General features: G+C 45.7%; 1 long non-coding RNA gene across 1 annotated transcript; it reads right to left on the reverse strand.

Annotated features, from left to right (window-relative positions):
- Positions 1 to 1517: 1517 nt before the first annotated feature.
- Positions 1518 to 24116, reverse strand: LOC117521965. The gene is made up of 5 exons (XR_004564104.1): positions 23971 to 24116; positions 17797 to 17803; positions 14843 to 14858; positions 14258 to 14260; positions 1518 to 1529 (listed from the first exon to the last, which is right to left on the reverse strand). It is a non-coding gene; the product is annotated as an uncharacterized LOC117521965 (long non-coding RNA).
- Between the last annotated feature and the right edge of the window lie 624 nt (positions 24117 to 24740).

The following is a 24740-nucleotide window of genomic DNA, read 5'->3' on the forward strand; positions in this document are numbered from 1 at the left end:
TGATGATGTAATGACAGCCATCTCCCCAGTGCCTTTACCTGACATGCAGCCCCATACCATCAATGACTGTGGAAATTTACGTTGTCTTCAGGCAGTCATCTTTATAAATCTCATTGGAACGGCACCAAACAAAAGTTCCAGCATCATCACCTTGCCCAATGCACATTCGAGACTCATCATTGAATATGACTTTCATCCAGTCATCCACAGTCCACGATTGCTTTTCTTTAGCCCATTGTAACCTTGTTTTTTTCTGTTTAGGTGTTAATGATGGCTTTCGTTTAGCTTTTCTGTATGTAAATCCCATTTCCTTTAGGCGGTTTCTTACAGTTCGGTCACAGATGTTGACTCCAGTTTCCTCCCATTCGTTCCTCATTTGTTTTGTTGTGCATTTTCGATTTTTGAGACATATTGCTTTAAGTTTTCTGTCTTGACGCTTTGATGTCTTCCTTGGTCTACCAGTATGTTTGCCTTTAACAACCTTCCCATGTTGTTTGTATTTGGTCCAGAGTTTAGACACAGCTGACTGTGAACAACCAACATCTTTTGCAACATTGCGTGATGATTTACCCTCTTTTAAGAGTTTGATAATCCTCTCCTTTGTTTCAATTGACATCTCTCGTGTTGGAGCCATGATTCATGTCAGTCCACTTGGTGCAACAGCTCTCCAAGGTGTGATCACTCCTTTTTAGATGCAGACTAACAAGCAGATGTGATTTGATGTTAGTTTTGGGGATGAAAATTTACAGGGTGATTCCATAATTTATTCCTCAGAATTGAGTGAGTCCATATTTTTTTCCTCTGCTTGGTCTAAAAAAGTAACCGTTACTGACTGCCACAATCTTTTTTTCTTGATTTCTTATAGTGTTTCTTAAAGCCAGAAAGTTGCCATTTGAAATGACTTTAGTTTTGTGTCATGTCTGTGATCTGCTTTTTTTCTACAAAATTAAACAACAGAATGAACATCCTCTGAGGCCGGTGATTCTATAATTTTTGCCAGGGGTTGTAGCTCCATTAATGTCAATTCTGTCATTTGTACAAAGTTAAAATACAACATATACGTGGTCTGTCCATAAATTAACGGTCCTTTTTATTTTTTTTTAAAACTATATGGATTTCATTCATATGTTTTTACGTCAGACATGCTTGAACCCTCGTGCGCATGCGTGAGTTTTTCCACGCCTGTCGGTGACGTCATTCGCCTGTGAGCACGCCTTGTGGAAGGAGTGGTCCCGCCCCCTCGTCGGATTTTCATTGTCTGGAAATGGCGGAATGAAAAGGACTTTTTTCCATCAGAATTTTTTCAGAAGCTGTTAGAGACTGGCACCTAGAAACCATTCGAAAAATTTATCTGGCTTTCAGTGAAAATTTTACGGGCTTCACAGAGAATAAGGACTTTAACTACAGCTTTAAGGACCCCTTTAAGGACGGTCGGTGCGCCGCACTGCGAGCTGCGACGATGCGGCACAAACCACTGGATCATTTCTAAGCTGATGGCTCTGTGGATACGAGACCGTCGTGTGCTCTTTCTCTGGTTATCACAAGACCTGGACATCAGCCATTTTCCGGCAGATTTCACTTTTAACAAGAGATTTTGTCATGGAAAGCCGCGCGGAGGCTTCGCGCGTCACGACCGATTCGCTGATGAAGCGAGACAAAGGAACACCTCCGTTTCGGAGTGTTAGAGGACAAGTTGGGACATGTCTATCTCGGCTTTCAGTGCTTACCAGTCGAGTGAGTATAAAAGAACTTGTGGAGAGCTGGACATGATATTTGCAAAATGTCTCAGCTGTTTTACCAGAAAACATGATACAGCTTGATGTGCATTTGTGACCAGATGACATATCTTTGCGCTCACGGTGGGGTTTGAACACCAGATTGCTCGTACTTGAGACAAGGGTCCTACCAGGTCAGCCAAAGGGGAATTCTCCGCTAGCCATGCTAGTAGGAACATGTTTTCAATGTGGACTTCACTTTGCTACACATGCTATATGTTCACATTTATATACTGCATTACTTATAGTACATCGGGGAAGTATTCAGAGCTTCAACTTTTCCACATTTTATGTTATAGCTTTATTCCAAAATGGAATAAATAATTTTTTTTCCTTCAAAATTCTACACACAACATCCCATAATGACATGAAAAGAAGTTTGTTTTGAATTTTTACGAATGTATTAAAAATAAAAATTTAAGAAATCACATGTACATAAGTGTTCACATCCTTTGCTGATGCACCTTTGCCAGCAATTGCAGCCTCAACTCTTCTTGAATATGTTGCCACAAGCTTGACACACCTATCTTTTGGCAGCGTTGCCCATTCCTCTTTGTAGCACCAGGTTAGATGGGGAGCGTCGGAGGACAGATATTTTCAGATCTCTCCAGATGTTCAATTGTATTCAGGTCTGGTCTCTGGTTGGGCCACTCAAGGACATTCACATAGTTGTCTTGAAGCCACTCCTTTGATATCTTGACTGTGTGTTTAGGGTGATTGTCCTGCTGAAAGAAGAACCTGGGAGACTAGTTCCTGACTAGTCTCCCAGTTTCTGCCGCTGAAAAACATCTCCATAGCATGATGCTGCCACCACCATGCTTCACTGCAGGGATGGTACCTGGTTTCCTCCAAACATGATGCCTGGCATTCATGTCAAAGAATTCAATCTTTGTCTCATCAAACTAGAGAGTTTTGTTTCTCATGATCTGAAAGCATGGCAGGACAAAGTGCTAAACTAAGAGGTCCCCAACCGTGCAGGGATACCAAGCATCCATGTTCTTCTAACTCAGTGATGCTTGTGCTGGCCTGCACTGCATGAATGATGGCCACATCTCAAAAGACATAGCATATGGAGAGCTTGTTAGTGGCACCACCATATAGATGTCCTAATTTGCGCTTTAAGGTAATACTGCATGTTGCACATGGCAAACAAGCCAGCACAAGGAACTCTGGAAAACTCATAATGACAGACAACACAATCTAACACTGAACACAGGAGGAGAGACAATAAATTAACAGAGAGGTAATCGAGACAACACAGAACACCTGGAGGACATCACAGGAGGAATTACACAGACACACACAGGAGGCCAGAGTTTTCAAAATAAAACCGGAGGTACAGGGCCAGACAACCATGTGACCATTATATGTTGAAAACTATGCAATGTTCTGAATGGCTGTCAGTGGTTTCCAGCATAATGTGGCACCACAGGAAGGATGTAGGCAAATCCATTAAACTACAAAAGAGGCTTATGTGCACAAGGTGGTCCATATTTCTTTTCACTGTCCACCAATACTAAAATCCAAACAGGCAACCCAAATCAAAGCAGATGTTACCATTGCCGTGTTCTTTAAACAGAGTGAAACATGACATTCCTCCACCAGAACCACAGACTCTGCAGATGCTGCTCCACAAGCTGAGGATTATTTGACAGCGAAGCGCTCATCTTGTTTGGGCAACAGTCCCGAAGACCGCGCCGTTAAGGTTCCTCGCCATGGGAGCTGGTCGTGAGCTGGCCAAGAGAGAGGCAACATAAGCTACAGACACTGGCACAGTTTGTACCCAAGCCCTGGCCTGGAGCTGTTGGAAGATGAAGCACAGGTGGCCTTCAAAGAAGCACAGCGGCTGGGAAGTAATAACAATGCCAAGATTTTGCATTTGACAGCAGACAAAGTCCAGAAGAATCACAGGAAGGAAACGTCTTTTCCACTTTATCCTCAAAGGACAACACATAAAATTAAGTTTTTGGATGAATGTGTCGTCATTATAGTTGGTAACATCTTGGCATATGTTTATACTACAAATATCATTGTTATATTTGATCTAATCACACCGAGACAACTGGTAACCTGGTAATCATTAGTGAAGTTTAAGGGAGGTGCAGTGTGATGTGAAAATAAACTGGGTAAAATCCGAGGAATATACTGCTGGTCGTGTTTATGGCCTGGATAATGGATCATGCAAGTGCATCTGGAGCATGTCCAACTCCACTTGGCTGTATAATCTGAATTCAAAATCAAGATGCAAAGGAGTTGGATTAATTTGCTTAATTAGACGTGTGTGTTTTGGGCAAATCAAATCAAATCAATTTTATTTATATAGCGCCAAATCACAACAAACAGTTGCCCCAAGGTGCTTTATATTGTAAGGCAAAGCCATACAATAATTACGGAAAAACCCCAACGGTCAAAATGACCCCCTGTGAGCAAGCACTTGGCAACAGTGGGAAGGAAAAACTCCCTTTTAACAGGAAGAAACCTCCAGCAGAACCAGGCTCAGGGAGGGGCAGTCTTCTGCTGGGACTGGTTGGGGCTGAGGGAGAGAACCGGGAAAAAGACATGCTGTGGAGGGGAGCAGAGATCAATCACTAATGATTAAATGCAGAGTGGTGCATACAGAGCAAAAAGAGAAAGAAACACTCAATGCATTATGGGAACCCCCCAGCAGTCTAAGTCTATAGCAGCATAACTAAGGGATGGTTCAGGGTCACCCGATCCAGCCCTAACTATAAGCTTTAGCAAAAAGGAAAGTTTTAAGCCTAATCTTAAAAGTAGAGAGGGTGTCTGTCTCCCTGATCCGAATTGGGAGCTGGTTCCACAGGAGAGGAGCCTGAAAGCTGAAGGCTCTGCCTCCCATTCTACTCTTACAAACCCTAGGAACTACAAGTAAGCCTGCAGTCTGAGAGCGAAGCGCTCTATTGGGGTGATATGGTACTATGAGGTCCCTAAGATAAGAAGGGACCTGACTATTCAAAACCTTATAAGTAAGAAGAAGAATTTTAAATTCTATTCTAGAATTAACAGGAAGCCAATGAAGAGAGGCCAATATGGGTGAGATATGCTCTCTCCTTCTAGTCCCCGTCAGTACTCTAGCTGCAGCATTTTGAATTAACTGAAGGCTTTTCAGGGAATTTTTAGGACAACCTGATAATAATGAATTACAATAGTCCAGCCTAGAGGAAATAAATGCATGAATTTAGTTTTTCAGCATCACTCTGAGACAAGACCTTTCTAATTTTAGAGATATTGCGTAAATGCAAAAAAGCAGTCTTACATATTTGTTTAATATGCGCTTTGAATGACATATCCTGATCAAAAATGACTCCAAGATTTCTCACAGTATTACTAGAGGTCAGGGTAATGCCATCCAGAGTAAGGATCTGGTTAGACACCATGTTTCTAAGATTTGTGGGGCCAAGTACAATAACTTCAGTTTTATCTGAGTTTAAAAGCAGGAAATTAGAGGTCATCCATGTCCTTATGTCTGTAAGACAATCCTGCAGTTTAGCTAATTGGTGTGTGTCCTCTGGCTTCATGGATAGATAAAGCTGGGTATCATCTGCGTAACAATGAAAATTTAAGCAATGCCGTCTAATAATACTGCCTAAGGGAAGCATGTATAAAGTGAATAAAATTGGTCCTAGCACAGAACCTTGTGGAACTCCATAATTAACCTTAGTCTGTGAAGAAGATTCCCCATTTACATGAACAAATTGTAATCTATTAGATAAATATGATTCAAACCACCGCAGCGCAGTGCCTTTAATACCTATGGCATGCTCTAATCTCTGTAATAAAATTTTATGGTCAACAGTATCAAAAGCAGCACTGAGGTCTAACAGAACAAGCACAGAGATGAGTCCACTGTCTGAGGCCATAAGAAGATCATTTGTAACCTTCACTAATGCTGTTTCTGTACTATGATGAATTCTAAACCCTGACTGAAACTCTTCAAATAGACCATTCCTCTGCAGATGATCAGTTAGCTGTTTTACAACTACCCTTTGAAGAATTTTTGAGAGAAAAGGCAGGTTGGAGATTGGCCTATAATTAGCTAAGATAGCTGGGTCAAGTGATGGCTTTTTAAGTAATGGTTTAATTACTGCCACCTTAAAAGCCTGTGGTACATAGCCAACTAATAAAGATAGATTGATCATATTTAAGATCGAAGCATTAAATAATGGTAGGGCTTCCTTGAGCAGCCTGGTAGGAATGGGTCTAATAGACATGTTGATGGTTTGGATGAAGTAACTAATGAAAATAACTCAGACAGAACAATCTGAGAGAAAGAGTCTAACCAAATACCGGCATCACTGAAAGCAGCCAAAGATAATGATACGTCTTTGGGATGGTTATGAGTAATTTTTTCTCTAATAGTTAAAATTTTATTAGCAAAGAAAGTCATGAAGTCATTACTAGTTAAAGTTAAAGGAATACTCGGCTCAATAGAGCTCTGACTCTTTGTCAGCCTGGCTACAGTGCTGAAAAGAAACCTGGGGTTGTTCTTATTTTCTTCAATTAGTGATGAGTAGAAAGATGTCCTAGCTTTACGGAGGGCTTTTTTATAGAGCAACAGACTTTTTCCAGGCTAAGTGAAGATCTTCTAAATTAGTGAGACGCCATTTCCTCTCCAACTTACGGGTTATCTGCTTTAAGCTGCGAGTTTGTGAGTTATACCACGGAGTCAGACACTTCTGATTTAAAGCTCTCTTTTTCAGAGGAGCTACAGCATCCAAAGTTGTCTTCAATGAGGATGTAAAACTATTGATAGATACTCTATCTCACTTACAGAGTTTAGGTAGCTACTCTGCACTGTGTTGGTATATGGCATTAGGGAACATAAAGAAGGAAACATATCCTTAAACCTAGTTACAGCGCTTTCTGAAAGACTTCTAGTGTAATGAAACGTATTCCCCACTGCTGGGTAGTCCATCAGAGTAAATGTAAATGTTATTAAGAAATGATCAGACAGAAGGGAGTTTTCAGGGAATACAGTTAAGTCTTCAATTTCCATACCATAAGTCAGAACAAGATCTAAGATATGATTAAAGTGGTGGGTGGACTCATTTACATTTTGAGCAAAGCCAATTGAGTCTAATAATAGATTAAATTCAGTGTCGAGGCTGTCATTCTCAGCATCTGTGTGGATGTTAAAATCGCCCACTATAATTATCTTATCTGAGCTAAGCACTAAGTCAGACAAAAGTTCTGAAAATTCACAGAGAAACTCATAGTAACGACCAGGAGGACGATAGATAACAACAAATAAAACTGGTTTTTGGGACTTCCAATTTCGATGGACAAGACTAAGAGTCAAGCTTTCAAATGCATTAAAGCTCTGTCTGGGTTTTTGATTAATTAATAAGCTGGAATGGAAGATTGCTGCTAATCCTGTTGTGAAAGTGACGTGACACGGACCCACAACAGGGGGCGTTAATGAACGGACAATGGATAAGCCAAAAAGTAACAATTTAATGTTGTGAATCACACATCGATGTACAGACAATAACAATATAGTGACTGTCAATCATACACCAGGTGACGTGTGGGCAGGCTCGACGATAGAAGATGCCTGGCGAGAGAGAAGCCGGATCCACACAGCTTCCACCACCAACGGAGCTGAAGAACACCGGAGCCGCCAAGCCCTGCGCCCCAGGTGGCCGCTGTCTTCAGCAGTCAGACCCGGTACTGCTGGCAGAGAACAAAGATAGTCCAGATGAGTGTGAGGACGCACACTCAGTAATCCCACAGTCTGTATGCAGTAAGGAGGGAGAACCTCCACCTCCAATCACACACTCGTGCAGCTCCTGTCTAACCACTTATCTGGTTTGGGGTGTGAGGCGAAGCCGTCGCTGTCACACCAAACGCCAATCCCACAGATAAGGAAAGCACCAGGAAAACGGCTGCAACAGAAGTTCAGATTATTACTCAACGTATGAGTCAGCAGAGACAATTACCTGATTGGTAGTTGATTTCTCGGCAGGGAGGTGGAGTTGCAGTCCGGTCTTTATGGTGGTGGTGATGAGTAGTGGATGAGTGACAGCTGGTACGGATGATGAGTGACAGCTGTCACTCCTGGTCGCTCCGACGCCCTCTCGTGCTTGAAGCCCGCACTTCAAGCAGGGCGCCATCTTGTGGTGGTGGGCCAGCAGTACCTCCTCTTCAGCGGCCCACACAACAGGACCCCCCCCCTCAACGGGCGCCTCCTGGCGCCCGACCAGGCTTGTCTGGGTGACGGGTGTAGAAGTCGGCCAGGAGGGCCGGGTCCAGGATGAAGCTCCTCTTCACCCAGGAGCGCTCATCGGGGCCATAACCCTCCCAGTCCACCAGATACTGGAACCCCCGGCCCTTTCGACGGACGTCCAGGAGCCGGCGTACCGTCCACGCGGGCTCCCCGTCAATGATCCGGGCAGGAGGCGGCGCTGGTTCTGGGGCACACAGTGGGGAGGTATGGTAGGGCTTGAGTCTTGACACATGAAACACGGGGTGTATCCGCAGTGAAGCTGGCAGCTTCAGCTTCACTGCGGCCGGACTGAGGACTTTGAGTATCGGAAATGGTCCGATGTACCTGTCCTTAAGTTTCTGGGATTCCACCTGCAGGGGGATGTCCTTAGTGGATAGCCAAACCTCCTGCCCGGGCTGGTATGCAGGGGCCGGGGAACGCCGGTGGTCTGCATGGGCCTTAGCCCTCGTCCGGGCTCTGAGCAGGGCAGAGCAGGCGGTACGCCACACCCGACGGCACTTCCTCAGATGGGCCTGGACCGAGGGCACCCCGACCTCTCCCTCCACCAGTGGAAACAATGGGGGCTGGTACCCCAAACACACCTCAAACGGGGAGAGGCCAGTGGCAGATGAGACTTGGCTATTATGAGCGTACTCAATCCAGGCCAGATGGTCACTCCAGGCCGTCGGGTGCGTGGAGGTCACGCAGCAGGGGGCCTGCTCCAGTTCCTGGTTAGTCCGCTCTGCCTGCCCGTTCGTCTGGGGGTGGTACCCAGACAGGGGCTGACGGTGGCCCCCAGTTCCCTGCAGAAACTCCTCCAGACCTGGGAGGAGAACTGAGGACCACAGTCCGAGACAATGTCTGATGGAATCCCATGCAGATGCACGACGTGGTGGACCAGGAGGTCTGCAGTCTCCTGGGCCGTCGGGAGCTTTGGGAGGGCCACGAAGTGGGCCTGCCTTGGAGAACCGGTCCACTATCGTTAAGATGGTGGTGTTGCCCTGGGATGGCGGGAGGCCCTTGACAAAGTCCAGGCCGATATGAGACCAGGGGCGACGAGGCACAGGCAGAGGCTGGAGGAGGCCTTGGGCCTTGTGATGGTCAGCTTTGCCCCTGGCACAGGTGGTGCAGGCCTGGACATACTCCCGGACGTCGGCTTCCATAGACGCCCACCAGAAGCGCTTCCGGACCACTGCCACGGTCCTTTGCACCCCTGGGTGACAGGAGAGCTTGGAACCGTGACAGAAGTCAAGGACCGCAGCCCTGGCCTCTGGTGGGACGTACAGTTTGTTCTTCGGACCTGTCCCCGGGTCCGGGCTCCGTGTCAGGGCCTCCCGGACAGTCTTCTCCACGTCCCAGGTAAGGGCGGCCACGACAGTGGACTCGGGGATGATGGTTTCAGGGGGGTCTGACAGCTCGGTCTTGACCTCCTCTTCGTGCACCCGGGACAGGGCGTCAGATCGTTGGTTCTTTGTCCCGGGGCGGTAGGTGATCCGGAAGTCAAAACGCCCGAAGAACAGTGACCAGCGGGCTTGCCTGGGGTTCAGACGCTTCGCGGTCCGGATGTACTCCAGGTTCCGATGGTCCGTGAAAACCGTAAATGGTACCGATGCTCCCTCCAACAGGTGTCTCCACTCCTCAAGAGCCTCCTTCACCGCAAGAAGTTCCCGATTGCCGACGTCATAGTTCCGTTCAGCTGGGGTCAACCTGCGGGAAAAGTAGGCACATGGATGGAGAACCTTGTCGGACTCCCCGCTCTGGGACAGCACGGCTCCTATCCCTGAGTCAGAGGCATCCACTTCAACAACAAACTGGCGCTTGGGATCGGGCTGCACCAGAACCGGTGCAGTCGAGAACCGGCGTTTCAACTCCCTAAACGCGGCTTCGCACCGATCTGACCAGGTGAAGGGGACTTTTGTGGAGGTCAGGGCTGTCAGGGGGCTAACTACCTGACTGTAGCCCTTGATGAACCTCCGGTAGAAATTCGCAAAACCGAGGAACTGTTGTAGTTTCCTACGGTTCGTTGGTTGGGGCCAATCTCTCACCGCCGCAACCTTGGCTGGATCAGGGGCGATGGAGTTGGAGGAGATGATGAACCCCAAGAAGGACAAAGAAGTGCGGTGGAACTCGCACTTCTCGCCTTCACAAACAGCCGGTTCTCCAACAACTGCTGTAGGACCTGACGTACATGCTTGACATGGGTCTCAGGATCCGGAGAAAAGATGAGTATATCGTCTAGATATACGAAGACAAACCGATGCAGGAAGTCCCGCAAGACGTCATTAACCAATGCTTGGAACGTCACGGGCGCAATGGTGAGGCCGAACGGCATGACCAGGTAGTCAAAGTGACCTAACGGGGTGTTAAATGCCGTCTTCCACTCGTCTCCCTCCCGGATCCGAACCAGGTGATAAGCATTCCTAAGATCCAATTTCGTGAAAATTTGGGCTCCATGCAGGGGCGTGAACACTGAATCCAACAGAGGTAACGGGTATCGGTTGCGAACCGTGATCTCGTTCAGCCCTCTGTAATCAATGCATGGACAGAGTCCGCCATCCTTCTTGCCCACAAAAAAGAAACCAGCACCCATCGGGGAGGTGGAGTTCCGGATCAACCCGGCAGCTAACGAGTCCCGGATGTAGGTCTCCATTGATTCGCGTTCTGGACGTGAGAGGTTGTACAGCCTGCTGGACGGGTACTCAGCGCCCGGTATCAAATCAATGGCACAATCGTACGGACGGTGCGGGGGCAGCGTGAGTGCCAGATCCTTGCTGAAGACGTCAGCAAGGTCGTGGTACTCGGCTGGCACCGCCGCCAGATTGGGGGGGACAAAAACCTCCTCCTTAGCTGTCACACCGGGTGGAACCGAGGATCCTAAACACTCCCGGTGGCAGGTTTCGCTCCACTGAACCACAACCCCAGACGGCCAATCAATCCGGGGATTGTGTTTTAACACCCATGGAAAACCCAAAATCACTCAGGAGGTAGAAGGTGTTACATAAAACACAATCTCCTCCCTGTGATTCCCAGACACCACCAATGTCACTGGCTGTGTCTGGTGTGTGATTAGTGGAAGAAGGGTGCCATCTAGCGCCCGCACCGACAATGGTGACGGTAAGGCCACTAGAGGGAGCCCAACCTCCTTTGCCCATCTGCTATCCAGCAGATTCCCCTCCGACCCTGTGTCCACCAGTGCTGGGGAGTGAAGGGTTAGATCCCCACTCAGGATCGTGACTGGGATTCGTGCAGATCATCGGGGTTTCCCCACGTGGGTGTTGTGACCCACCCTTAGCCCAGTCTCTAAGGACGAGTGCTGTTGTTGTGACCGTTTGGGGCATTCTCTCTGTATGTGTTCGGGAGAGCTGCAGAGAAAACACTCTCCACGGATCAGCCTCCTTTGTCTCTGATCTGATCGTTTTTTGGCCCTGCTCGTTTCCATAGCAACATCAGCAGGGGGAGCTGTTGTCATGTGGAGAGCCCTGGCAGTGGAGCGTGGGGAAGTCGGCTTCCTTTCGGACCCGGAAGGAAGAGGGACGGCTTGAGCCGGGCCACGCCCCTCATCTCGTTCCCGTCGGTGTTCCGTTAATCGGTTGTCTAACCGTATAACCAGGTCGATAAGCCCATCTAAATCCCGCGGCTCGTCCTTCGCCACCAGGTGCTCCTTAAGGACCAGAGACAGTCCGTTTACAAAGGCGGCGCGGAGCGCAACAGCATTCCAGCCGGCTCGCGCTGCCGCGATGCGGAAGTTGACTGCATACTTCGCTGCGCTCCGACGCCCCTGCCGTATCGACAGCAGCACACTTGAAGCGGTCTCGCCTCTATGAGGGTGGTCGAACACCTGTCGGAACTCCCTCACAAACTCAGTATAAACCGTTAGGAGCCGTGAGTTCTGCTCCCAAAGCGCCGTAGCCTAGGCGCGTGCCTCTCCTCGAAGCAAATTGATCACATAAGCCACCTGGCTGGCGTCTGCTGCGTACATGACGGGACGCTGTGAAAAGACGAGCGAGCACTGCATCAAGAAGTCCGCGCACGTCTCCACACAGCCTCCGTACGGCTCCGGAGGGCTTATGTATGCTTCAGGGGAAGGTGGGGGGGTTCGTTGAACGACCAGCGGAATGTCTGTTTCTGGCACACGGTCAGCAGGAGGAGGTGCTGCAGCAGCGCCCTGAGCACGCGCTTCCACCTGGGCGGTGAGAGCCTCCATCCTACGACTGAGAACACTGCTCTGCTCGGTAATTAAGTCCAACCGAGCGGTAAAGGCGGTTAAGATGTGCTGCAGCTCACCCAACACGCCTCCTGCTGGCGCCTGTGCACCTCGCTCTCCCATTGGCTGTTCAAGCGATGGTTGACGCCCCTCGGGATCCATGACGCTGGCCGAGAAATCCTGTTGTGAAAGTGACGTGACACGGACCCACAACAGGGGGCGTTAATGAACGGACAATGGATAAGCCAAAAAGTAACAATTTAAGGTTGTGAATCACACAACGATGTACAGACAATAACAATATAGTGACTGTCAATCATACACCAGGTGACGTGTGGGCAGGCTAGACGATAGAAGACGCCTGGCGAGAGAGAAGCCGGATCCACACAGCTTCCACCACCAACGGAGCTGAAGAACACCGGAGCCGCCAAGCCCTGCGCCCCAGGTGGCCGCTGTCTTCAGCAGTCAGACCCGGTACTGCTGGCAGAGAACAAAGACAGTCCAGATGAGTGTGAGGACGCACACTCAGTAATCCCACAGTCTGTATGCAGTAAGGAGGGAGAACCTCCACCTCCAATCACACACTCGTACAGCTCCTGTCTAACCACTTATCTGGTTTGGGGTGTGAGGCGAAGCCGTCGCTGTCACAGCAAACGCCAATCCCACAGATAAGGAAAGCACCAGGAAAACGGCTGCAACAGAAGTTCAGATTATTACTCAACGTATGAGTCAGCAGAGACAATTACCTGATTGGTAGTTGATTTCTCGGCGGGGAGGTGGAGTTGCAGTCCGGTCTTTATGGTGGTGGTGATGAGTAGTGGATGAGTGACAGCTGGTACGCATGATGAGTGACAGCTGTCACTCCTGGTCACTCCGACGCCCTCTCGTGCTTGAAGCCCGCACTTCAAGCAGGGCGCCATCTTGTGGTGGTGGGCCAGCAGTACCTCCTCTTCAGCGGCCCACACAACAAATCCTCCGCCTCGGCCCGTGCTACGAGCGTTCTGGCAGTTAGTGTGACTCGGGGGCGTTGACTCATTTAAACTAACATATTCATCCTGCTGTAACCAGGTTTCTGTAAGGCAGAATAAATCAATATGTTGATCAATTATTATATCATTTACTAACAGGGACTTAGAGAGAGAGACCTAATGTTTAATAGACCACATTTAACTGTTTTAGTCTGTGGTGCAGTTGAAGGTGCTATATTATTTTTTCTTTTTGAATTTTTATGCTTAAATAGATTTTTGCTGGTTTTTGGTGGTCTGGGAGCAGGCACCGTCTCTACGGGGATGGGGTAATGAGGGGATGGCAGTTGGAGAGAAGCTGCAGAGAGGTGTGTAAGACTACAACTCTGCTTCCTGGTCCCCACCTTGGATAGTCACGGTTTGGAGGATTTAAGAAAATTGGCCAGATTTCTAGAAATGAGAGCTGCTCCATCCAAAGTGGGATGGATGCCGTCTCTCCTAACAAGACCAGGTTTTCCCCAGAAGCTTTGCCAATTATCTATGAAGCCCACCTCATTTTTTGGACACCACTCAGACAGCCAGCAATTCAAGGAGAACATGCGACTAAACATATCACTCCCGGTCCGATTGGGGAGGGGCCCAGAGAAAACTACAGAGTCCGACATTGTTTTTGCAAAGTTACACACCGATTCAATGTTAATTTTAGTGACCTCCGATTGGCGTAACCGGGTGTCATTACTGCCGATGTGAATTACAATCTTACCAAATTTACGCTTAGCCTTAGCCAGCAGTTTAAAATTTCCTTCAATGTCGCCTGCTCTGGCCCCCGGAAGACAATTCACTATGGTTGCTGGTGTCGCTAACTTCACATTTCTCAAAACAGAGTCGCCAATAACCAGAGTTTGTTCCTCGGCGGGTGTGTCGCCGAGTGGGGAAAAACGGTTAGAAATGTGAATGGGTTGGCGGTGTACACGGGGCTTCTGTTTAGAACTACGCTTCCTCCTCACAGTCACCCAGTCGGCCTGCTTTCCCGGCTGCTCGGGATCTGCCAGAGGGAAACTAACGGCGGCTAAGCTACCTTGGTCCGCACCGACTACAGGGGCCTGGCTAGCTGTAGAATTTTCCACGGTGCGGAGCCGAGTCTCCAATTCGCCCAGCCTGGCCTCCAAAGCTACGAATAAGCTACACTTATTACAAGTACCATTACTGCTAAAGGAGGCCGAGGAATAACTAAACATTTCACACCCAGAGCAGAAAAGTGCGGGAGAGACAGGAGAAGCCGCCATGCTAAACCGGCTAAGAGCTAGTAGCTGCGCTAAGCTAGCGGATTCCTACAAACACGCAAAGTGAATAACGTGTAAATAATTTAGAGGTGATTCAGCAGAGGGAGTGCTTTAGTTAAGGCACGTGAAGATAACACTGTGAAACAAATCGTTATCTAGGTAACTAGATCAATGTAACTGCACAGATTAAACAGCTAACAGATACAGCAAAACACCGCTGTGCTGCGGAACAGGAAGTGATACAATACCGCAGTGAGAGCCAACCACCAGTAGAGGCAAGCAAGAGCCAAGAGCTCTTGCTTGCCTCTAAGATGAAATAAACCAGAGTGTCATCTGTCATCCCCTTCAAGAGCAAGAATGCACCAGGGAATGTTGCTATTGAGAAAGTGGACTCAAGTAAGACGTTTTCTTGCAGGTTAACAGATTTCCACCAATGCATCACGATGTCCCAGCCACCCCTGAGGTGAAGCTGTAAGGTCAAGCTTTTTCCCCGCTAGTATTTATGTTATTTTGTTTAATGGTTGTGCTCAATGCATACTTATAAGCAATTATTACCCGGCAGGAGTATTATCTGAATATTGCATGATCTAAACACCAGAACAAATCTGTGCCATGTGATCAAGATTTTGGTTGCCTGTTGTGCAATCACTTTGTTTCTTCCATATGGTTGGAAAAACAGGCCTGTCAAGTTTACATTTGCCTCATCTGGCAGCTATCAGCTTCTGAACATACACGAACAGACTGCAGGCTGCTGTGTACGCTAACATTAACAGTTTAACTTGATGAAACCTGCAAATGAGTAAAGATTTCTATATGGCTTTAATAGGACATAATATTCATTCAATCTGTCAATGGACCAAAACCAACCTGCAATCAGTGACAGTAGGTATAATATTCATGTTTATACACGCTGTTAAAAGCATTACTGGCTCTTAGCAGATTCTTCACGTAAGCCATAAGAATAGTTTAATAGCACAGACACACCTCAAGGACAACATGACATGGTCGTGGTTGGAAAAGGAATTGTGGGCTCAATTACATCAAATCAGAGCAAACTCTGAGAGTGCTTGCTACAGCAGGCATTTTCCTAACAGCTTCATCAAAGCAACTGCTTTACAAAACAACAAAGCATCTAATTGTACAAAAAAAAAAAAAAAAATCTTTAATAGACTCACTGACAAGCCTTGATAAGAAAATGGCTGAGCAGCTCTTTCAGTGCATATTAATTTATTTTCTATATCCGCTTATTCCAAATGAGGGTCACTGGGGAGTTATAGCCAATGTGAGCGGTCATTGTGGGGGGTACACCCTGGACAGGACGCCAGTCTATCACAGGACCATACGAAGTCAGGAAAACACATTCACCCCTACAGTCAATTTAGAGTCAGTTCACTTGCTAACCTGCAGGGGAAGTTAGTGCAACACCTGCAGCTTACACATTTGACACAGATTCATGGATTTCTGCAAATGAACTGTTTGTGTTCCAGTGATAACAAAATATATGGTACAGTTGTATCCAAAACAGAACAACTTTATCCTTGATTGACAAACAACCCTTCCACCATGTTAAAGCCAGATTTGGTCCACACTGTGCGAGTTAAAATGTTATGATTTTGAAGTTGACCTAACAAGGTCACCCAAGGTCGAAGGTCATATGACCAATATAGAAATCCAATATGACTTCATATTAGATCTTAATATTTACCATATTTTCATCATAGCCATTCTAATACCCCCATCACACATAGCAGGCATCATGCAGAATGGCGTCAGAATGACGAATCGGCGCATATCTGAAAAGTGACGGATTTCAGTTCCAAACATTCTGACAGCCATCTGCGGAAGTCCACACAGTTGATCAAAATCAGCCGGCAGCCCCGAGTGTGATGCACATGTTCAAAAACCCTCCGGGCGCCGTCGAGATGGGACACCTATCTGACGGCGGTCTGAGTGCCATCTGAGCACAATTTACATATTCTGCAGACAGCCTAAACAGGATCCGAATGATTTGAGTGCGTATGAGAGAACCTTGAGATGGATCGGGCATGGCAAAGCCTGCCGACATGAACCTGCACGTTCCATTTATCCAACTTATAATGTCCACCTCCACTGTATGTATGTTTCACATGGCCATCCATTGCAGGGGATGTGAACACAGTGAAAGCACCATCTCCACTGCAGGTCAATGTGTCACACAGCGCACGGTGCAGCAGATGTGGACAGGCTGTTATATCCATAACAGACCTTACAGTGCAGGTAGTATTCCTCCCCATGTGTGACATAAATAACGTGAAATATTGTGCCCATCAGATCTGCAACACCATGGCGGCTGGCAGGCAGGTACGCATGATGTCACACCTCACGTCAGAGGCTCAGAGCTGAACAGATCTCACCACTGTAATAAACAAATTATTGCTTGCTCACATTTAATTCTGTCGGATATATGTCATAGAACTGTTTCGCCATGACAACATATGAAACATGAATCTCACCTCCAGGAGCATTTTGCAGCACAGTGCATCAGGACCACACAGCCTGTGGTGGAATGTGGAAACAACGCCGCCAAACATAAATCCCATGTGATAATCCAACCAGAAATCACGATGTAGAGTTGTGTTGTTGGGGGGGGAACAACTTTGCTGGAAAGGCTGCATCTGATGAATAGTGGGAAAGTTCACTGCAAACTTTTAAGCAAAGGTCTCCTTTGACTCTTAGCAAAGGTTCGCTGTGTGTGCATGTGAAGTCAGTGAGCCTGGGAGAAAGAGACGAGCGAAGAAGTATTGAATGGTAGTGCGTAACCGCACGGATGGACACATGGCATGAGTCCGGTCCATGCGTTGGTTGTTTTGTGATGTCCAGTACAGGTCCTGTGCAAACTGTGCAAAGGGAGAACACAGCGCTCCGGCCCCGTGTTGCCATCCAGACATTTGGACATCGGGCAGTCTGCAGCGCCTTTTATGGCCATCTGACAGCAGTCTCTGTCATCTACATATGCTTTGGATGTGATCTGACAGGTGTGGACGAAGCAGTCTGTCTGCGTTCTGACATGGGTGACCACGCCTCTTTTCCTCCCGCCTGCGTTGGATTATGGCAATTTTGCTGTGTCGGGTATGGCTCCTGCACATTCTTGCTATGGTGATAGGGCTCTAAATGTCTCTGATTATTATATAGCTACAGGGCTGAGATTGTGACATTGACATTTTAATACATTTTTTATCAAAATAAATCACTGAGTCCTTGGCTGGCGCTAAGTCAGTTCAGCAAATTTGGTCCACTCAGATCAAAATTCAGTTGTATTGTTCAAACAAAGACAGGACATGCAGGATTGAAAACTATTACCCTCCACATGTGTACTGTTAGGGTGACCAAACGTCCTGTTTTCCCAGGACATCCTGTCCTGGCTGTCTTTTTTTTTTTTTTTTAGAAAGTGATAATAATGTCATGGTTTTCTTGTTTTTCATTGGGCCGTTTAAATTGATCGGCATTTGAGGAGCTACTAATCGCCTGAACTGTAGACAAAATGGAATCGGAACAACTGGTGATTGGCGGAATGGGTCATTTTTGCTGATATTTAGACCCAAACAAGTATTGATGAGATGATCACGTCTCACCATATCAATCAATTTTTTTATATAGCGCCAAATCACAACAAACAGTTGCCCCAAGGCGCTTTAGAAATAATAGTGATTTAGCCACTATATAAAGCTATAGGTCGGCATTAGGAACCTCAAACTCTGACAGAACAGTGATGGAATGGCAGAAAGGGAGGTTGTGTGGTACCATCTAATGTTAGTGAGGATAAGTTTTCTACTATGGTGATCTGCTATTCTGGTGATTAGTGCTAACTGGGACAAAAAAGCGATACGTTTGTGCTTTGAACATGGGGGGGCATTATCTTGAGATTGGTTATCAATATCTTGAAAGTAGGACGCATAGTAAGGTGCTGTTCTGTCAATCATTCCGTCTATTACATTATTATTATGGTTCTGCCAACCGTTCCAGTTCCGCTGAGAGTATCATTTGAGTATCTCATTGCCGGGCCGATTGTCCTGGTTTTCGGTAATCAAAATGTGCTCACCCTAGCTACTGTGCAATAATGTAAAAAAAAAAAAAAAAAATCATTAGCTGAGTTTATTTCCATAGAATGTACCTTTAAACACAGCCGAAATAAACAGCAGCCATGGCAAGCTGTCTGTAGCGAGGAAGGTTGTCCCTTGGTCGATTCCTGGACAGGATGGTGGACTTCTACATCCAGGGTTGGTCAGTGCATAAGAGACAGAGAGGTGACATTCCAGTTAAGGGCCAGGGAGCGGGGGTTGCATCCTATCCCACCAATCATTGGGAAAGAGGCTTCTAATACATTAACAGCAATTTTTTTTATGTCAGTCCAGGCTGGTCATAATCTTCAGATTAACATTTAATAAGAATTTTGATTGAAATTAGATCAATTCCACACAGGATCAATGATGGAGGGTGTATTTATCTGCCACAAAATCACCTTGTGAGGTGAGTTAAGCTTGTGTTCTTTAGCCTGAGGTGACAGAAAAGGTTGCATTTGCTGTGAAGTCTTAAATTAGGCAAATATAGCTGGAGGCTGGTTTGTTATACCTGTTTGTTCAGCTCGGCTGGATCTGTGCACACGCTGTGAACAGATCCAGCTGGAACCTCCTGTCCTGAGTGAGCATCTGGTTTCATTTGTTCAACAGTATGCATATCACAATTTAATGTGCACACTGGCATTGTTAATGACCGTCATATAATGATCTTGCTACTGCAGTATATTAACCAAATCATGCAGTCGTTGTCCATATTGCAAATATTATGACTGGATATGATCAGTGTTGGCACTGCAGTGTTGGTACAGTAAATATGTATTTATTTATTTATTTTTTGAACATCAAGATAGAAAGGCACTTCTGCTCAGTGTGTGGCTCCGATGCAAAACAGACCTGAAAGTGCATCTGTGTTTCTTGCAGCTCAGACAAAATAAGGAAAATTTACCTTTCATCAAACAGATGTTCGGTATCACACTAAAATAATCCTGAGCAAGCTTTTCTGCAATTTTTATACCGGAAGTTTCTGGGGTCGACAACACCAGACTAAGGTCGACTGGGGTCGACAACACCAGACTAAGGTCGACTGGGGTCGACAACACCAGACTGGGGTCGACAACACCAGACTAAGACCAAGGCAAAGTATTATACAAAGGCTATTGTAGTTGGGAGGTGATGGTCAAGTGGTTAAAGCTGCGGGTTGTGACCAGAGAATCCTCGGTTCAAATCCCCCTCAGATCCCCAAGTTGCTCCCAGTGTGTAGTGAGAGCGTCTTACATGGCAGCACCCTGCCACTGGTGTGTGAATGTGAGGCATCCCTGTAAAGTGCTTTGACCATGAAAGTGCTATGTAAATGCAATCCAGTCCATAGCTGCCGTGACCCATTCCCATAAATGGAATGGTAAATGGACTGCATTTATATAGCACTTTTCCATCTGCATCAGACGCTCAAAGCGCTTTACAATTATGCCTCACATTCACCCCGATGTCAGGGTGCTGCCATACAAAGCGCTCACTACACACTGGGAGCAATAGGGGATTAAAGACCAGATTTTCCAGTCAGGCAGGGATTTGAACCGATGATCTTCTGACTTTTTGGGTTTTAAGCAGGAGGTGTCAGAAAATCTTATAGAAAATCTATAATCTTTATCATGCTTTGGTGATGCAATGTGTTGGGATCACACATTATGTTACCCGGGTGAAGGAATATATTAATGCTTGGGTAGTGACAAGGTTGTTTTAGAAGGTTTTTACCAGTTAGCACTTGTAGAACTTCTATACATGTAGTACTGTGGTGACTAGAAAACAATGCATTCAAGCATTGCATGCATAGACCATCGTATGCATAAAGATATCATGATGGGCACTTTCTGGTTTGGTGGAAAATGAAAAGTGTGAAAAATATGTAAAAATGAGGAGCCTTGAACCAGCCTCAAGTTATTCGCCAAGGCAGAGTCATTATGTAGCAAGGCTAAGGGTGGTGCCAAGGCATCAAAATAAAAAATATCCAACAATAACAAGGGAATTAACTTTCCCAGCCAATCCTCATGTGTAAGGATAAAAATGATTTTGAAGGAGAATACACACCTGCCTAATATTGTTTAGGTCCCCCCCCCTTTTGCCACCAAAACAACTTTGATCTGTTGAGGCATGGACACCCACTCGTTCTCTGAAGGTGAGCTGTTATATCTGACACCAAGATGTCAGCAGCAGATCCTTTAAATCCTGTAAGATGAGAGGTTTGGCCTCTATGGATTGGACTTTTTAACTTCTTTTGTAGCAGAAACTCATATTTTAACCAATTTTCAACATACTCCCCTTTGAAGTTCACACACTTGTTTTACTGTGCTGCAGCACTGTGATCCACTTTCACAGCAAGCTTTGCCTTGATGGTCAGAAAGGAAGATATGAAACTGTCCTTCTTCAATATTTCCTAGAAACTAGATTGTGCCAACTAAGAAGCGTATGGGTGACAGTCACCTGGATGTCATACGCCCGTAGAAAATTTAAATTCAGGATGCCGGACTGACAGACTGCACACTGCATTCAAATGGACCATTTTCGCGGGAACAGTCCCCACTGATGGCACGATGAATGCTGGATGACTCTTGCTGGTGGCCATAACTGCCTGCATGGATTTTCTCCTCAATACATATTCTTTTACTATTATGTTATGTTGTCTTGAATCCCTCTTTTCTGTTTCTTCACTTTTGTAAAGCTGTGTAAAAACCTTGTAACTGTTAAAATAGCCTAAGCAGTGAGTCACCCCTCTGAATCTGGTTTGCTTGAGGTTTCTTCCTCAATATCATCAGAAGGAGGTTTTCTTTACCACTGTTTCCAGTGTGCTTGCTCTAGGCATTGGTAAGGTTAGACCATGTTTGTGTGAAGCTCCTAGAGGCAGCTTTGTTGTGATTTGGTGCTATATAAATTAAATAAATTGAGCAATCACCCGATTTGTGAGCTGGGGTATTGTCCCTATGAAGAAAAAACTCAGAGTCTTCAGCTTTGCTTAACATTTGAATATGTTTTTAATGTAGTAGCAATAATAATAACATGCATGTCGCCCGTGGGGATCCACAGACTCTAGATTGGGTAAGTAGCGACATTCTTCAAGGGTGGTAATACAACCACAATTTCGATGAAATCTAGGACGTGGTGTGAACTGTAATAAAACAGAATACAATGATAATGCAAATCCTCTTAACTATATTCAATTGAATACACCACAAAGCCAAGATATTTAATGCTCAAACTGATAGACTTTTTTGTTTTTGTTCAAATATTTGCTCATTTTGAAATGGATGCCTGCAACACATTCAAAAAAGCTGGGGGGGCAACAGAAGACGGGAAAGTTGATGAACTACTCAGAGAACACCTGTTTGGAACATTCCACAGGTGAGCAGGTTAACTGGAAACAGGTGAGTGTCATGATTGGGTATAAAAGGAGCATCCTCAAAAGGCTCAGCCGTTCACAAGCAAAGATGGGGTGAGGATCACCACTTTGTGAACTGCATGAAAAAATAGTCCAATAGTTTAAGAACAACGTTTCTCAAGATTCAATTGCAAGGAATTTTAGGGATTCCATCATCTACAGTCCATAATATAATCAGAAGATTCAGAGAATCTGGAGAACTTTCTACACATAAGCGGCAAGGCCAAAAACCAACATTGAATGCCCGTGACCTTCGATCCCTCAGGCGGCACTGCATTAAAAACCAACATCATTGTGTAAAGGATCTTACTGCGTGGGCTCAGGAACACTTCAGAAAACCACTGTCAGTTTGTTAGCAGTTCGTCACTACATCTACAAGCACAAGTTAAAACTCTATCATGCAAAGCGAAAACCATACATCAACAACATCCAGAAATGCCGCCGCCTTCTCTGGGTCCGAGCTCATTTGAAATGGACAGATGCAAAGTGGAAAAGTGTGTTGTGGTCTGATGAGTCCACATTTCAGATTGTTTTTTGAAATCATGGACGTCGTGTCCTTCAGACAAAAGAGGAAAAAAAACATCTAGATTGTTACCAGCGCAAAGTTCATATACGTCCCTGCTTATTTCAGCGAGACAATGCCAAGCCACATTCTGCACGTGTTACAACAGTGTGGTTTCATAGTAAAAGAGTTCGGGTACTAGACTGGCCTGCCTGCAGTCCAGACCTGTCGCCCATTGAAAATGTGTGACGCATTATGAAGCACAAAATACGACAATGGAGACCCTGGACTGTTGAACAACTGAAGTCGTACATCAAGCAAGAATGGGAAAGAATTCCACCTACAAAGCCTCAACAATTAGTGTCCTCACTTCCCAAATGCTTATTGAGTGTTGTTAGAAGGAAAGGTGATGTAACACAGTGGGAAACATACCACTGTCCCACCTTTTTTGAAATGTGTTGCAGGCATCCATTTCAAAATGAGCAAATATTTGCACAAAAAGTTTATAGGTTTGAACATTAAATATCTTGTCTTTGTGGTGTATTCAATTGAATATAGATTGAAGAGGATTTGCAAATCATTGGATGCTGTTTTATTTACATTTTACACAACATCCCAACTTCATTGGATTTGGGGTTGTAAATTCTACAAAGTTTCTGTAATGTGTTGGAATGGCGTATGAGTCCAGAATGTTTTTAGAACCTTAGACCTGAACAGTTTTAGAAGAACTCAGCCCTTTTATTTCATGTTAATAATGCAATTTCTTTTTAAATGTTAATTTACTCTCTTAATGTATGGGGAGGCCAAGAGGCTCCAGCAAGTTGAAGGGTTCTGTGAAAGATGTAGACCTTACAGAGCTACATTCAGATGTTTCCAGTGGTGCATCTGCACAGCTGCCAAAGCAAAGAGGATGCCCAAAAAAACATGGTCTCAGCGCTCAACTGCACAACTACACAGAGACCGAGAGAGGCCGAAAGGGTTGGGATCCAAGGAAGATTCTAGTAATGAAGACCATTCTCCTAAGAAAAGAGGGAGACCCAAGGGGTCCTTGAACAAAGAAGGCTGCTGTCAGTCGGAATGATTTGGGAGAAAATGTACCAAATGATTCCAGTTTGCCTAAAAACCCAAGGGGTCGTCCAAAAGGATCCTCCATGAAACGGAAGACAGAAAGTGTTGAAAATGATAGTGGTTCTGCAATACCTCGGAAAAGGGGAAGACCAAAGGGCTCTCCCAATAAAAACAGATGCTGCAGAGATCAGTGAGCAGTGAGGAGTCAGGTGCTTATGCATCTGATGGAAACATGAATTCACAGAAAAGGGGTTGAGGTAGGCTCAGGAAGGGGGACAACACACTGGGGTCAGTGCCAGATGTGTCCCAAGGAATCTCAAAGAGAGGGAGGGGAAGGCCCAGACTGAGTGGTAAGGGGAGCAGAGATCAGCAAATGGTGACAGATGGTTCACAAGTTATTAAGTAGATAAAGTTTTAAAAGTTTGTTCAATCTCTTATTTGAGTAAATGGCACAAGACCTTTTACTTAAACTGGTATGTAGAATTTATTGCAGAATTTTTCTGTAGTTGTAGTTTAGTTTTCAGTTGTAGTGTTTGTCCATTTTAGTGTAACACACACAATTTGGGTCCCTCAATTTTTCAGGGAATGACTCTGAGGAAATAATAAAACACCCCTGACATCGGGTGAACGTGACGCATTATTGTAAAGCGCTTTGAGCGTCTGATGCAGATGGAAAAGCGTTATATAAATGCAGTCCATTTCACACACACACACAACAACTAAAACGCTGCACATTGAGTACAGAAGAGAGAAGTTGTGGTTGGGGAGCTCAGGACAGGACATGCTCTGATACAGCCTGATGGCAGTCTCAGCGAGAGGGTGACAAAAAGAGGGTAAGACTAGAAGATAAGTGATGAAGGAAAAGATAAGGGACATGACTGAAGGCAGCTGGTTTGATGTGTCAGAAAGCGAGTGGGGACAAGACAAAAGGAAGCAGAGCGGGTGATGAGGCAAAATGCAAAGGCAAAAAAAAAAAAGGTCTGGTGATGCTGAAAAGATAAAAGAAATCATACTTCCAAAAGATGTCAGAAAATGGAGAGCAATTTGTCGTCGATGGCAGGAAGGCTGACTCCACCTGTAAATTACAGTCTGCCAGATGAGGCGGTACTGAAACAATGCTGATGAAAGACGGAGCTAACATTAGGGAAGTAACTTTACATGGACACTTTGTATTCCTCTCACAAGGCCCACCTTCATCTTTCTTTAAACAACAATAATGCTATAATATTGCTAAT

The sequence above is a fragment of the Thalassophryne amazonica genome, chromosome 12 (genome assembly GCF_902500255.1).
Source record: "Thalassophryne amazonica chromosome 12, fThaAma1.1, whole genome shotgun sequence".
In the NCBI taxonomy this organism is placed as follows: domain Eukaryota; kingdom Metazoa; phylum Chordata; class Actinopteri; order Batrachoidiformes; family Batrachoididae; genus Thalassophryne; species Thalassophryne amazonica.